This window comes from Hermetia illucens, chromosome 5 (assembly GCF_905115235.1).
Source record: "Hermetia illucens chromosome 5, iHerIll2.2.curated.20191125, whole genome shotgun sequence".
NCBI classification, from domain to species: domain Eukaryota; kingdom Metazoa; phylum Arthropoda; class Insecta; order Diptera; family Stratiomyidae; genus Hermetia; species Hermetia illucens.
In genome coordinates, this window is record NC_051853.1 from 22,821,420 (window position 1) to 22,833,734 (window position 12,315).

A 12,315-nucleotide genomic window follows, 5' to 3' on the forward strand; every position below is an offset into this window, starting at 1 on the left:
GTATTTTTCACTCTTCTTTAAGCGTAATGAGTTTGTCCCAACTTTTTGTATAAATAATAATAAAAAAATTGAAATCGCTGCAAGAGACGGCGTGCAAGTGTTTAACATCGCGAGTCCTCCATTCTCATTGGTGGTGTTTTTGGTCTGCGCTGGATAGCGTCCGCTTCGTTTTTTTTTTCTCGTTTCGTGCGTGCATTTGTGGGTGCAGCCTGCCGTGTCGGTGTAAAGTTCACCGCGTTTCAGAATAAACTCACCGCGTTTGCATTTCAATCTCGTACTTTTCGTGAAACAAGATGTCTTTTGACAATAGGGACGCGGCGGGCCCATCGAACCCGCAAGTGACCGCCCTCGCCGTACGCGTTCCTCCGTTTTGGCGGCGGAACCCCGAACTGTGGTTCGTGCATTTGGAAGCACAATTCCAAATGTCCGGCATCACATCGGACGCGACCCGCTTCAACTACGCGGTGGTCGGCCTGGACGAAGAGTCCATACTTCTGGTGTCCGACGTGGTGAAGTCGACATCGTATGTGCAGCTCAAGAGCCTGTCGGCAAGCGAGTCGGCAAAATTAGACCACTTGCTGGCAGGTTTAACCTTAGGTGATCGAACTCCCAGCCAATTGCTTCGTGAAATGAGGCAATTGGGTGGGAGTAAGATCGGCGAAGACCTGATCAAGTCGCTCTGGCTGCGTCGGCTCCCGGAGGGCACCCAGGCGATCCTCGCTTGCGTCTCCGGTTCCTTGGAGGAACTGGCAGCGACGGCCGACCAGGTTCAGGAGGTGTACGTACGCCCAACCTTGGCGGCCGTTCAACCACCGTCGGATGAGGTGGGTGAATTGAGGCGCGAGATTGCTGCATTAACAGCCAGTATGGTCGAGATGAGGGCGACGTTGGACGCTCAGCGTTCGGGCGCCAGATCGCGAGCACGCTCGCGGTCTGCCATCCGAAAAGGGCGATCAGGTAGCAGGTCGTCAAGACAGTCCACGGACCCAGGGATTTGCTGGTACCACCGCAGATTCGGGGATAAAGCGACAAGATGTACGCTACCGTGTAGATTCTCTCCTACCGCAAAAAACTAGGTCCGCGGGGGGTCTTGGCGGCGGCCACCCAGAACGCAGCGCCACGTCGCCTAACTATTTTCGACCCTCTCAGCAGGCGCAACTACCTCGTCGACACGGGTGCGGAGGTTTCGGTCCTTCCCGTACCCCAGCATCATCAACTTTTCCCTCAACCGCTCAAACTTGCGGCAGCAAATTCCTCCCGCATAAACACGTACGGGTATAGGCAAGTGGACGTGAGTCTTGGCTTGCGTAGGACGTTTTCGTGGCGTTTCATCCTGGCGGATGTCAGCTTCCCCATACTAGGCGCAGACTTCCTGTGTCACTATGGATTGCTGGTGGACTTGCAAAACAAGTCTCTTATAGATTCCACGACCAACCTTAATACGTCGGGACATATGGTATCTCACCCAGGCAATAATCTTTCCGTTCTTTTAGAAGACATTACCGACTCTCGTGTTCGGGCACTTCTCCAAAAGTTCAGCCAGATTACTACCAACTGTAGTCTCTCCAAACCAGTGAAGCACAATGTGCAGCACCACATTATCACTACTGGTTCCCCGATCTTCTCGAAGGTGCGTCCTCTACCATCTCAGAAACTGGCAATTGCACGGAAAGAGTTTGAACAACTCGTTCAACAGGGTATCTGCAGGCCCTCAAACAGCTGTTGGTCTTCCCCACTGCATATGGTCCCTAAGCCAAACGGCGAATGGCGCCCATGTGGGGATTACAGAAGACTAAATGCACAGACTGTTCCTGACCGATATCCAATTCCACTCATCCATGACTTTGCGCATCACCTCGCGAATTGCCGCATCTTTTCGACCTTGGACTTAACCAAGGCTTATCACCAAATTCCAGTAGCTCCTGAAGACATTCCAAAGACGGCAATATGCACACCCTTTGGACTCTTCGAGTTCACCCGAATGACTTTCGGATTGTGCAATGCGGCGCAAACCTTTCAAAGGCTCATTCACTCAGTCCTGCGAAACCTCGAATTCTGTTTCGTATATTTGGATGATGTTTTGGTCGCTTCTACCACTGAGTCTGAGCACTTAGCCCATCTCGAGTGCATTTTTCAACGTCTCCTTGAGGCCGGTTTAGTCCTAAACGTTGAGAAATGCAAATTCCTTCAACAACAGGTGAGATTCCTCGGCCATTTCATTTCCCCTGAAGGAATACAGCCCGACCCAGACAAGGTGCAAGCGATATCAAGCTTCCCGCGTCCAAAGACAGTGAGGGAGTTGAGGAGGTTCTTGGGCATGCTGAACTTCTACCGTCGTTTCCTGCCCAAGGCCGCCCATCTCCAGTCCATTTTGAACGCGTACTTGTCTGGCCCCAAAACTAAGGACACACGAGAGATCGTGTGGTCTGAAGAGGCTATCTGCGCGTTTGACAAATCTCGTCAACAACTGGCTGATGCTACGCTCTTGGCATTCCCTCTGCAAGATGCACCCCTAGCCGTTTTTGTTGATGCCTCTGACATCGCAGTAGGTGCTGCCCTTCACCAAAAGGTGGACCAAGTTTGGCAGCCGTTGAGCTTCTTCTCGAAGCAGTTGAATCCCGCTCAACGGAACTACAGCACCTACGATCGCGAACTGCTCGCCGCATACCTGTCCATCAAATACTTCCGTTTCTCCCTAGAAGGCAGGCCGTTCACAGTGTTCACGGACCATAAGCCTCTCACGTTCGCTTTGAAACAGAAGCCCGACAAAGCGTCCCCTCGTCAGCTTCGACACCTGAGCTTCATAAGCCAGTTTACGTCGGACATCCAGCACGTGTCCGGGAAGGACAACATTGTTGCTGACGCTTTGTCTCGTGTCTCCGAAGTTAACATCCCCGCCTCACTCGATTTCTCGGCTATTGCCAAGGCGCAAGTGGATGACGCAGCACTTCAGAGCCTCAAGTCCAACCCCAAATACAAATTTCGGGAGTTGCCCATCTTCGGCTCAAGCCTCTCGCTCTGCTGCGAAGACTCGGAAAAGGGACCTCGGCCATACATTCCGGCCACATTTCGCAAGGAAGTGTTCCACGCAGTTCACGACTTGGCGCACCCCGGCATCAGGACAACAAACCGGTTAGTCACCGGAAAATACTTCTGGCCCTCCATGAACAAGGATATTAATTCCTGGGCCAGAGAGTGCATCGCATGCCAAAAGTGTAAAGTCTCCAGGCATGTAAGGAAAGAAGTGGGCTCATTCCCCCGCACTACCAAGCGTTTCCACACCATACACCTCGACATAATAGGGCCTTTGCGAGACTCGCACGGTTATAAGTATTGCCTCACAATCATCGACAGGTTCACGCGGTGGCCTGAGGCAATACCTCTGAAAGACATCACGGCGCAATCATGTGCTGAAGCCCTCTGTCGAGAGTGGATACCTCGCTTTGGCGTCCCTGCAGTGGTCATCACTGACCAGGGAATGCAATTTGAGTCCACCCTTTTCTCCGAGTTAGGCAAACTCCTTGGTTTTAAACGCCAGCGGACTACGGCATACCACCCACAATCCAATGGGATGTTGGAACGTTGGCACCGGACGCTGAAAGCCGCCATTATGGCACGCGACGACCCGTCCTGGACGCAAGTCTTGCCTCTCGTCCTACTCGGCCTTCGAACAACCCGCCGAGAGGAGTTTGCTGCCAGCCCCGCGGAGCTGGTTTACGGGGAGAACCCGAGACTCCCAAGCGATCCGGTCTTCGACAAGAGATCGGGTCTCACGGAGTCGGGGTTGGTGCGTCTGCTGAGAGACAATCTCCGACGCATCAAAGCGCCACCACCCACTCGACACTCATCCATACCTGCCTGTTCGCCCAAGGAGCTGGACACTTGCACGCACGTGCTGATCAGGACGGATGCCGTCCGGAAGCCGCTGCAGCCTCCATATGAGGGCCCGTACCGCGTTCTCGAGCGGGCAGAACATTTCTTCCAGCTCGAGATCAGTGGTCACAAAAAGGCGGTCTCTTTGTCCAGACTGAAACCCGCGTGCGCCCCGAAGCAACGTCGTGTCCGCTTTGTGGATTAACGGCGAACGAAGTTCGGGGATCAGTCGCTGAAACCCCTAGGTTTCATCTGGGGGCGGAGTGATGTGGCGCGGCAGGATTCGCAGCATTCGAAATTTATTTCGAATGTTGCGAGTGCGAGCAAATAGATGGCGCGGATCTATCCACTTTGCGTGGCACGCCAAGGGAGTGGAAGATCTCAAAAAAGTGTGCGATGAATGATTTTGTTTTAGGAGACCTGTCACAAATTATAGATATCAAGTTGGGAATTGAACAGAGAAGTCTTTTTGAGTTCGTTGAATTAAAAAGTAATGTTAAGTGTACATTAATGAAAATAACATATGAATTGTTAATTTAAAAATATCTTAAATATTTATAAGGATTGTTGAAATGAGAAGTGGTGTTAATTACTTAACGGTAAAGAAATTATTAAAATAAAAAGTAATTGGATTACTTAAGTACCATTCACTAGGAGGCGTAAGCTGGATCACCTGAAAGCCATAACATTACATGATATGGAGGTGAAACGAGAAACAGAGGTCAAATATTTGGGAATCACGCTAGACCAAAAATTACTCTGGAAGACACATGTCGGAAACACTTGTCGGAAAGCCACGAGGGCTCTGATGACTTGCAGATCCATAGCAGGAAAAAAATGGGGTTGTAGCCCGAAGATACTACTTTGGATATATACTGCAATAGTAAGACCAATGATTACCTATGGAGCGGTAATCTGGGCAGAAAGAACCGAACTCAGCACACAAGCCAGGGAATTACATAAGCTCCAAAGGCTGGCTTGCGTGTGTATCAGTGGGGCAATGAGGACATGCCCAACGGCATCCCTGGAGGTCCTTCTGGGATTAACCCCTCTCCATCTGCACATACAGATGCAGGCAAGGAGATCAATATTCAGGATGGCCGGTAGCATGAGTGAGGCGGGGAGCTGCCTAAATCGAAGGAAGATTGATATCCTTTCTAGGCGGTATCCCGAATTACTGATACCGAGGGACAACATGACAACGAGGTTTCACTTCGATAAGAAGTTTGAAACACTTTGGAGTAACAAGACAAACTGGGAAAGCGTGGCTGCGACATACGGCTTAAACCAGCAACTGATTACTTGGTACACTGACGGATCCCTCACAGCAGAGGGAGCGGGTGCCGGTGTCATTGGTCCAAGGAAAATGTACTTTGAGCCAATGGGCAGATACACTAGCATATTCCAGGCGGAAATTTACGCCATAGACAAATGTGCCTCCTTTAATCTGCAAAGGAACTACAGGGGGCAGAACATACCTATTCTCACCGATAGCCAAGCAGCGATCAAGGCACTTAGGTCCAACCAGGTGAACTCTAAACTGGTATGGGAATGCCTTGAGAGACTGAATACACTCGGCTCGTCCAACAAGGTCTGGATACTTTGGGTTCCAGGCCATGCTGGGCTGGAAGGCAATGAGGCAGCGGATGAACTAGCCAAGAAGGGAGCAGGGATGCCTTTATACGGGCCAGAACCCTTCTGTGGAATCGGAAACGGTTTCATGGCTATGAATCTAAGAAACGAAGAAAAACGGTTGAGGGAACTATATTGGGCGGGCCTACCAGGGATGGAGCAGTCCAGGGTGCTTATTGGGGGATACGAACCCATGCGCACAAAGGATTGCTTAAACCTCACCAAAAAGAACCTCCGAATCATAGTGGGAATTCTCACTGGTCATTGTCGGCTGAACTACCACCTAGGGAAGCTAGGGATATCTACGGACACTGCCTGCAGGTTCTGTGAGGAGGAGGACGAAACCTCTATGCACGTCCTGGGACAGTGTCCAGCACTTGTGCAAAGTAGGTCGATACATCTGGGAGAACACTTAATACCAGATGCAAAGCTGAAACTTCTGGAAGTGAGGAACATACTAAAGTTCCTAACGGTTACTGGCCTGCTTGAGATACTATGATCAACAGGTACACTATAACCAGTAAAAGGGGCACAATAGTTCTTCAAGGACGCGCTGCGACTTACCCTTAACAAAATAATAATAATAAAGGTGACAGCGCTTTTAGGACCCTGGTCGGATAGCGGACCTTGAACCGATATTAATAGACCGCGTTATGTCGAACGAGCGTTGATCCGTCCGTGGGATTTAGGATTAACCAAGCGTAAGCCAAACTGGAGTAGGGGCTTTATCCCCGAGGGAATAGATATTTTTAACTATTGCGGCCGCTTCTTCCATGGAGAAAAAAATACAACACTGAGGTGATAGGAATGGAGAATGAAGTGGTTGCGTTTGTGCGCAGCACAAAAATGCATCACATGTCGCAAGGCATGGCGAAGGAGGAGTAACGGCTGAAATACCTGATGAAACACAGGGGTGTACACATCTGAATAAAGAAGAAGTCCGCAAAGTGATGCGACACACCGGTTGAGGACGGCAACCTCAGTACCATGCAGCACTGATGCTCTGGAAAGAGGCGCATATGAAACCGCTTATGCTGGGCAGATGACTTCGAATATATGCCGAGTAGGAGTGCAGTTTCCTGTTCTTGCGAAAGCCGATGTGCGGCAATTTGGAAGTGCATTGTAGACAGCGCTCCCCAACGAGGGCATGAAAAGCAGATTGATAGTGTTGGAGGAGCTTTTAGATCATATTTTGTATCACAGGCGGACAAGGGAAGTCCGAGGAACAGATGATGCCCGAAAAGCAGGAGAAACCGCGCTGCCCGATGATAGCATCGAAAATGCCAAACGGATCGCAAATAGCCCGTTACTGAGTGATCTGGGGAGAGAACGAAAGCAGATATGTGCACCTGAAAGAGATTTCACCCAGGTAGTCTACAGGGTTTAAAAAAAGAAGTAGTGTCATTAGAAACCCTCTACCTAAAGTTAAAGCGGACACTAATATTAGAGCACCAAAAGAAACAAGTGGGCAGACGAAGGAGGAGTAGACCGCGAGCCCTACCTACTAAACCAACGGAAGGCAAGACCTTGCGGAAGTCCTCAGAATCATCCGTTATAGGATCAAGCCGAAGACTGCGGAGCAGAAATGTCTTCAATTGGGAAAACAAAAGGTGGTGGAGTCCTCGTCAAAATAGTTCCGAAGATAACAACGGTCAAGGGACTATTGAGAGAGAAGGTTTTAGTTTCTAACCTCACATGCTCTATGAAAATCCTGAGATATTGGATGCCTCACAGAAAAGACAGAAATAGAAGAGGCCGTCAAGCGCGGATGTTTGGAGGTAACCAGTGCCCGGATTATTATCACCTCTGTCAACTCTCGAGGGCAAAAACTCGCTCTGGTGGAAGTTTCCAAGCAATCCGCGCTTTACGTCCAAGCTTTTCTTGTTGCAGAAAAAAGAGAGCTCCAGGAATGGAGGGGCGAGTACTGTGTTCCCTCCGTCCTCTCCCCTTCTAGCCGGAAGTAATGCGTTTAGCCCTAAGTAATTCGATAAACGGTTCTAGGCTGTTTCGCTGACGACGGCGTATCGTCGCGGAAATCCAACATTCTGTCTGTATACGCATTCACCTACCCTACCCAAAAAAAGAAAAACGGACATGATGTGATTCATGATGAAAACCATAAACAGGACTTCGGCCTGTCGCGATTAAATAGGCAGAAGTTAACACTTTTCACCAGTATGAAACCAAGAACTACTCCTGTGGAACTATAAAGTCGCTGGCTGCAAACCAACATGGTCCTTTGAGAACAATCCTCATTTATGACTCTGTTATAGTGTAGACACCCTGCGCTGAGAAATGACTTACGCAAAGATTTTTTCAAGCTGATTTCTTGATAATTTGGGAAGTTGCAACAGCTCATTGTCAGGAAGAATGGAAGTTTTACAGGCGACCAAAAAGTCTTAATTTACATACAGCTCTGCGACAGTTGTGGAGGCGGGAGAGAAATCTTTATAAATTTCATTCGTAAATATGCTGTCACAAGTAACAAGATCACCTGAAGGTTACCAACTGGATCAAAAGTTAAAGATTATGTAGATTGCGGAGCTAATAACAGCATGAAAAGTCAGATAGGAAAAACACATTTGGAGTCACACTTCTTTGGGTATTTTTAGTACAATTAAAAAGTTTTCAAGACACTGTAGAAATTCGAAAATGTAAAAATACTTCAGGTTTTTATCAATGTATAAATTATACTGCCCTATTTATAAGCTATAGTGAAAAACTACACGCTACATGTAAAGAGGAGAAAGATTACTTACCGAAGGGCAGTCCTATTCTACCACGAGTATCTGTATGGGGAAAAGAGAACAGGAATAGATTAGATTAATTTAAATAATGAGAGATAGTGCGAGTAATAAATGGTAACTGTTCAGATTGACGGTGATGTGATTGAGGGAGTAGAGCGTCAGCCTCTCTGTTTCGTCGCTCTGGGTTCGAATCTCAGCCGTCATAGATCCCTGTGTTCATCTTGTGTTGTGTCGCTGCTTGTCACTTGCATAGCGTTAAGCGTAATGAACTGAAGCATTGTTAAAAAATTGGAGGGAAGAAAACAATTACATTAAAGAGACTGAGTGGATGTCCTATATTTCACTAAGGACTGAACAGGAAACACTAACTTCAAAATTAATTGTCGTTTTTTAGTGTAGAAATTACAGAAGCTGTTTAGGCGGATAATTAAATAAAATATATTTTGGGTACACACTCCTCCTGTGGTTCCAGAAGGGTGTCACCCGATTTAACCGTTCCCGACTGCGTTTTAGGTGTTTTTTTAACCCTCGAGGCTTACGTCAACCAGCCGCAGAGTCTTGAAGCCCTTTAGGAGAATATTTGACAGGAATGCGAGAACCTGTCCCCAGAAGTTCTGGCGAGAGTGATTGAAAATTCCACAAAACGTTCAAAGGACATCTGTTCTCCCAGATGGTGTACTCCCAACGGAGTTTGTACTGAGTCTAGAGTTCGTGAAAGTACAATATCGTTTGCTATATTATTTGTTTTCCGAGCATCAACACACGTGAATATATAGTTTTATTATAGTTTATTATAGTTTCTTTTAAAAAATGTCAGTTCACCTACCACAAGGTCCACATTTTGATCCATTAGTAAAGCACTTAGGATGTATTCTCCGAGCAGTTCTAATTTTGAGATCAAAGATGTTTGATTTTCTTCCTCTTTTTTCGAGAATTGTACCCAGTTGCGCGCTTGGTGGGTTATAGATACTTCATTAATATTATTAAAGAAACGTTCAATCTTCTTAAAACCCCAGCTGCATATACAAGCAGATACACACAAACTGCAAATACAACTTTATTCAATGCAATGTTTTCGATTTTTCTGGATACTTTTGCAAAAGCCTTCAAAGTGTAGTGAATCCAGGAACTACAAACCTTCAGTTTTCCAACTCGTTAAAAATTTAATGCTGCTCCTCTTTGGCCTTTTGAGTCAAAAAGAGCTGGGAATTCCCCATGCAATTTTTCCTCCTCCTTTTAATGAAGCATCGATCCAACTTCACCTGCACTTTTGTGAAATGACATCGGGGATTTTCTAGCACCACTCGATAGAAGGGAAGTTGTACCCAACTTAGAACCGTAAATACTCTGACAAAATGAGTAATGCCTCCAGAATTGAATAAGAAGTTTGCCTACAATATTGGAAAAGTTGGTTGACGACGGTACTCCTTGTACATGTGCATATATCCATGCAGTCATATGTGGGCAGAAGCGAAAATGTGCCATTGATAGTTTCAAATGTAATTCACATATTGTATATGTTTCGATGCGAAAGTTCCTACGAACTTGAAGATACAGTCTTCATTAATTGAATATGGAATGAGGGATAATCATATTACATATATAATTAAGTTCATTGCGTTTTAAATAATTGAAAACCAGAAAATGAGCACTTCTTCAACCAACTAAGGCAAGAAGTTTCTGTGTCCATAAGAAACTTATCGGACTTAAATTGAATAAAACCTCTTGTGGGAATAACTTCAATTCAAATCATGTTTTTGCAATCGACTCGCTAAGCAATTAAGCAAAATCAATTTTCACCATCTACACCCCTCGCTTCTTGACCCAGCAAATTCCCCTGCTTAATTTCAGATAAATGAATGGGGCAAGAACATATAGGAAAGGTTTCACTATAAGAGTGGAACCCTCTAAGAATTTGATCACGCAAACTACAAGCTCATCAGCCTAGCACCCCTAGCAACTTTGCAAAAATGCCAAAAATAATCCTTAATTTCCTTGGGTGGTGTTGCTTAACATTTTAGCTTATTCTAGCTGGAAAGTATTCTGTGTTTGTGCTGTCGGAATTTGACGTGCTATTAACCATTTGACCCCTTGCTGGGTGCATACATTTGATCGAATGCGGCATTGAAGGTGGCTTTTTGCTTTTTATCCTAAGCTATATGAATCAATCCGAGTAACTTCAAAATGACCGGCCTCAGAAAATCACTCAACCCCAGAGTTTCTGTTTTTCAATGAGAACATCCTGTGGGGAAAAGTAATTCGGGTTGGATAGAAACTGCTCGGGAATGGCTGGGAAACAGGTTCGTCTAAATGGAAGAGGGAAAACAAAGAAATTGAGTAGCAATAATCTTATCGGTTTCTTTAAGGAATTTCCAGGAGTAATGGCTAGGTCCGTGTAAAACATAAAATAAGCAAAATCGAGTCAATACATCATTGTTGGCTATTGGTCGTTTATTCCATCGTTATAAAAGCAAGTAGGAAATCGAAAATTTGGCGCTTTGTCCTATTTGCAAGGACCCACACAATGAGACAGACCTACAATGAGGAAATAGGAAATATTTGACAAGCATTCAGAAATAAGGTAGAACAAATAAATGGAAAAACAACGTGTCAGACTTTATCAATTAACCAGAAAAAAAGTTAAAAGTGCTCATGTGAAAGATTTGCCTTCGGAGATATTTTCCTTTTTATTGACTAAAAGTATTTGGTAATGTATCAAGTGTACAAGCTTAAATCCGTGTTTGCTTACAGATGGCGTCAGTGAGCGTATCATGCTGCTATGAGCACGCCATATTTTCTTTTTGGTACGTCATTTGTCAACAATTGTCAATCCATATCATCAGCAATTTCATGCAAAAACATACTTTTTCGCATCGCCAATCATGTGCAGTTTTGTTCCCGGAAGAAAGCATTTGCGGGAAGCTCTACTTTTTTGTTTCAATTTGAAGAAATCAGCCGCTGAATCGCATCGAATGTTCTTGGAGGCCTACGGTGACAATGCTCTGTCGGAAACAACGTGCCGATAATGGTTCCGTCGATTCAAAGATGGCGATTTCGATCTGAGCGACAAGGAGCGTGAAAATCGGCCCAGGAAAGTCAAGGACCACGAATTGGAGGCTCTTTTGAGCGAGGTCGATACTCAAACGCAGAAAATGTTCGCCAAGCAATTAGGTGTTTCTTAACAAGCCATTTCCATATCGTCTACAATAGGTAAGGTTCAAAAGAACGAAAAATGGGTACCGCATAAATTGACCGATAGGCAGATGCTTGTCAGACACAAAAGAAAGATGTTTTTGCATCGGACTCTGACTGGCAGCAAAAAAGCGATTTATTTCCTAAACGAAAAAATAGTGGGTTGATGCCGGCCAACCAGCGACATCTTCTGCAAGACCAATTCGTTTCGGACGGAAGACGATGCTGTGCGTGAGGTGGGATAAGCGGGGTATTGTCTACTATGAATTGTTGAAACCTGGTGAAACTGTCGATGCCCACGGTTATGACCAACAACTCATCAAATTGCATCGTGCTCTGAATGAAAAACGGCCGGAATATCAGGAAAGACATGAAAAGTTGATTTTCCTCTATGATATTGCTCCGTCGCATACGTCGAAAAAAGTTCAAAACTACTTAGAAACTGGGAGAGACTACCCCACTCCGCTTATTCACCAGACCTAGCCCCATCGGACTATCATCTGTTTTCATCGATTGGCCACTCACTCGCTTAGTAGCACTTGGATTTCGCTGGCGTCCGAAAATGGCTTGATGGGTGGTTTGTCTCGAAAAATTTTATTGGCATGGTATCCATAAATTACCCAGGAGATTTTAAAAAATGTGTAGATATCAACGGCCAGTATTTTCAATAAAGTGTTTTTTTATTTCTATGAAAAAATGTGTTCTTCTTGAAAAAAAAACAGGGGAGCTTATACACCTGGTATACGTATTTCGGGGACAAACTCTCCCCTTCTTCAGTGTAACTTTTTTTACAATTCCGGTTATTTATAGCTATTCCTGTAATCATGATATCTTAATTATGCTTCTATTCTTCTCCTAGTCCTTTCATTTG

General features: G+C 45.7%; 1 protein-coding gene across 2 annotated transcripts in view; it reads right to left on the bottom strand.

The window, feature by feature from the left end:
* Positions 1 to 12,315, bottom strand: part of LOC119657606 (muscarinic acetylcholine receptor M3) — a 279,331-nt gene that overhangs the window by 215,150 nt on the left and 51,866 nt on the right. For both annotated transcript variants that reach the window (XM_038064603.1, XM_038064604.1), the window contains exon 2: positions 8,265 to 8,294. The gene's annotated coding sequence lies outside the window, so the exon portion shown is untranslated. The remainder of the gene's footprint in view (positions 1 to 8,264; positions 8,295 to 12,315) is intronic.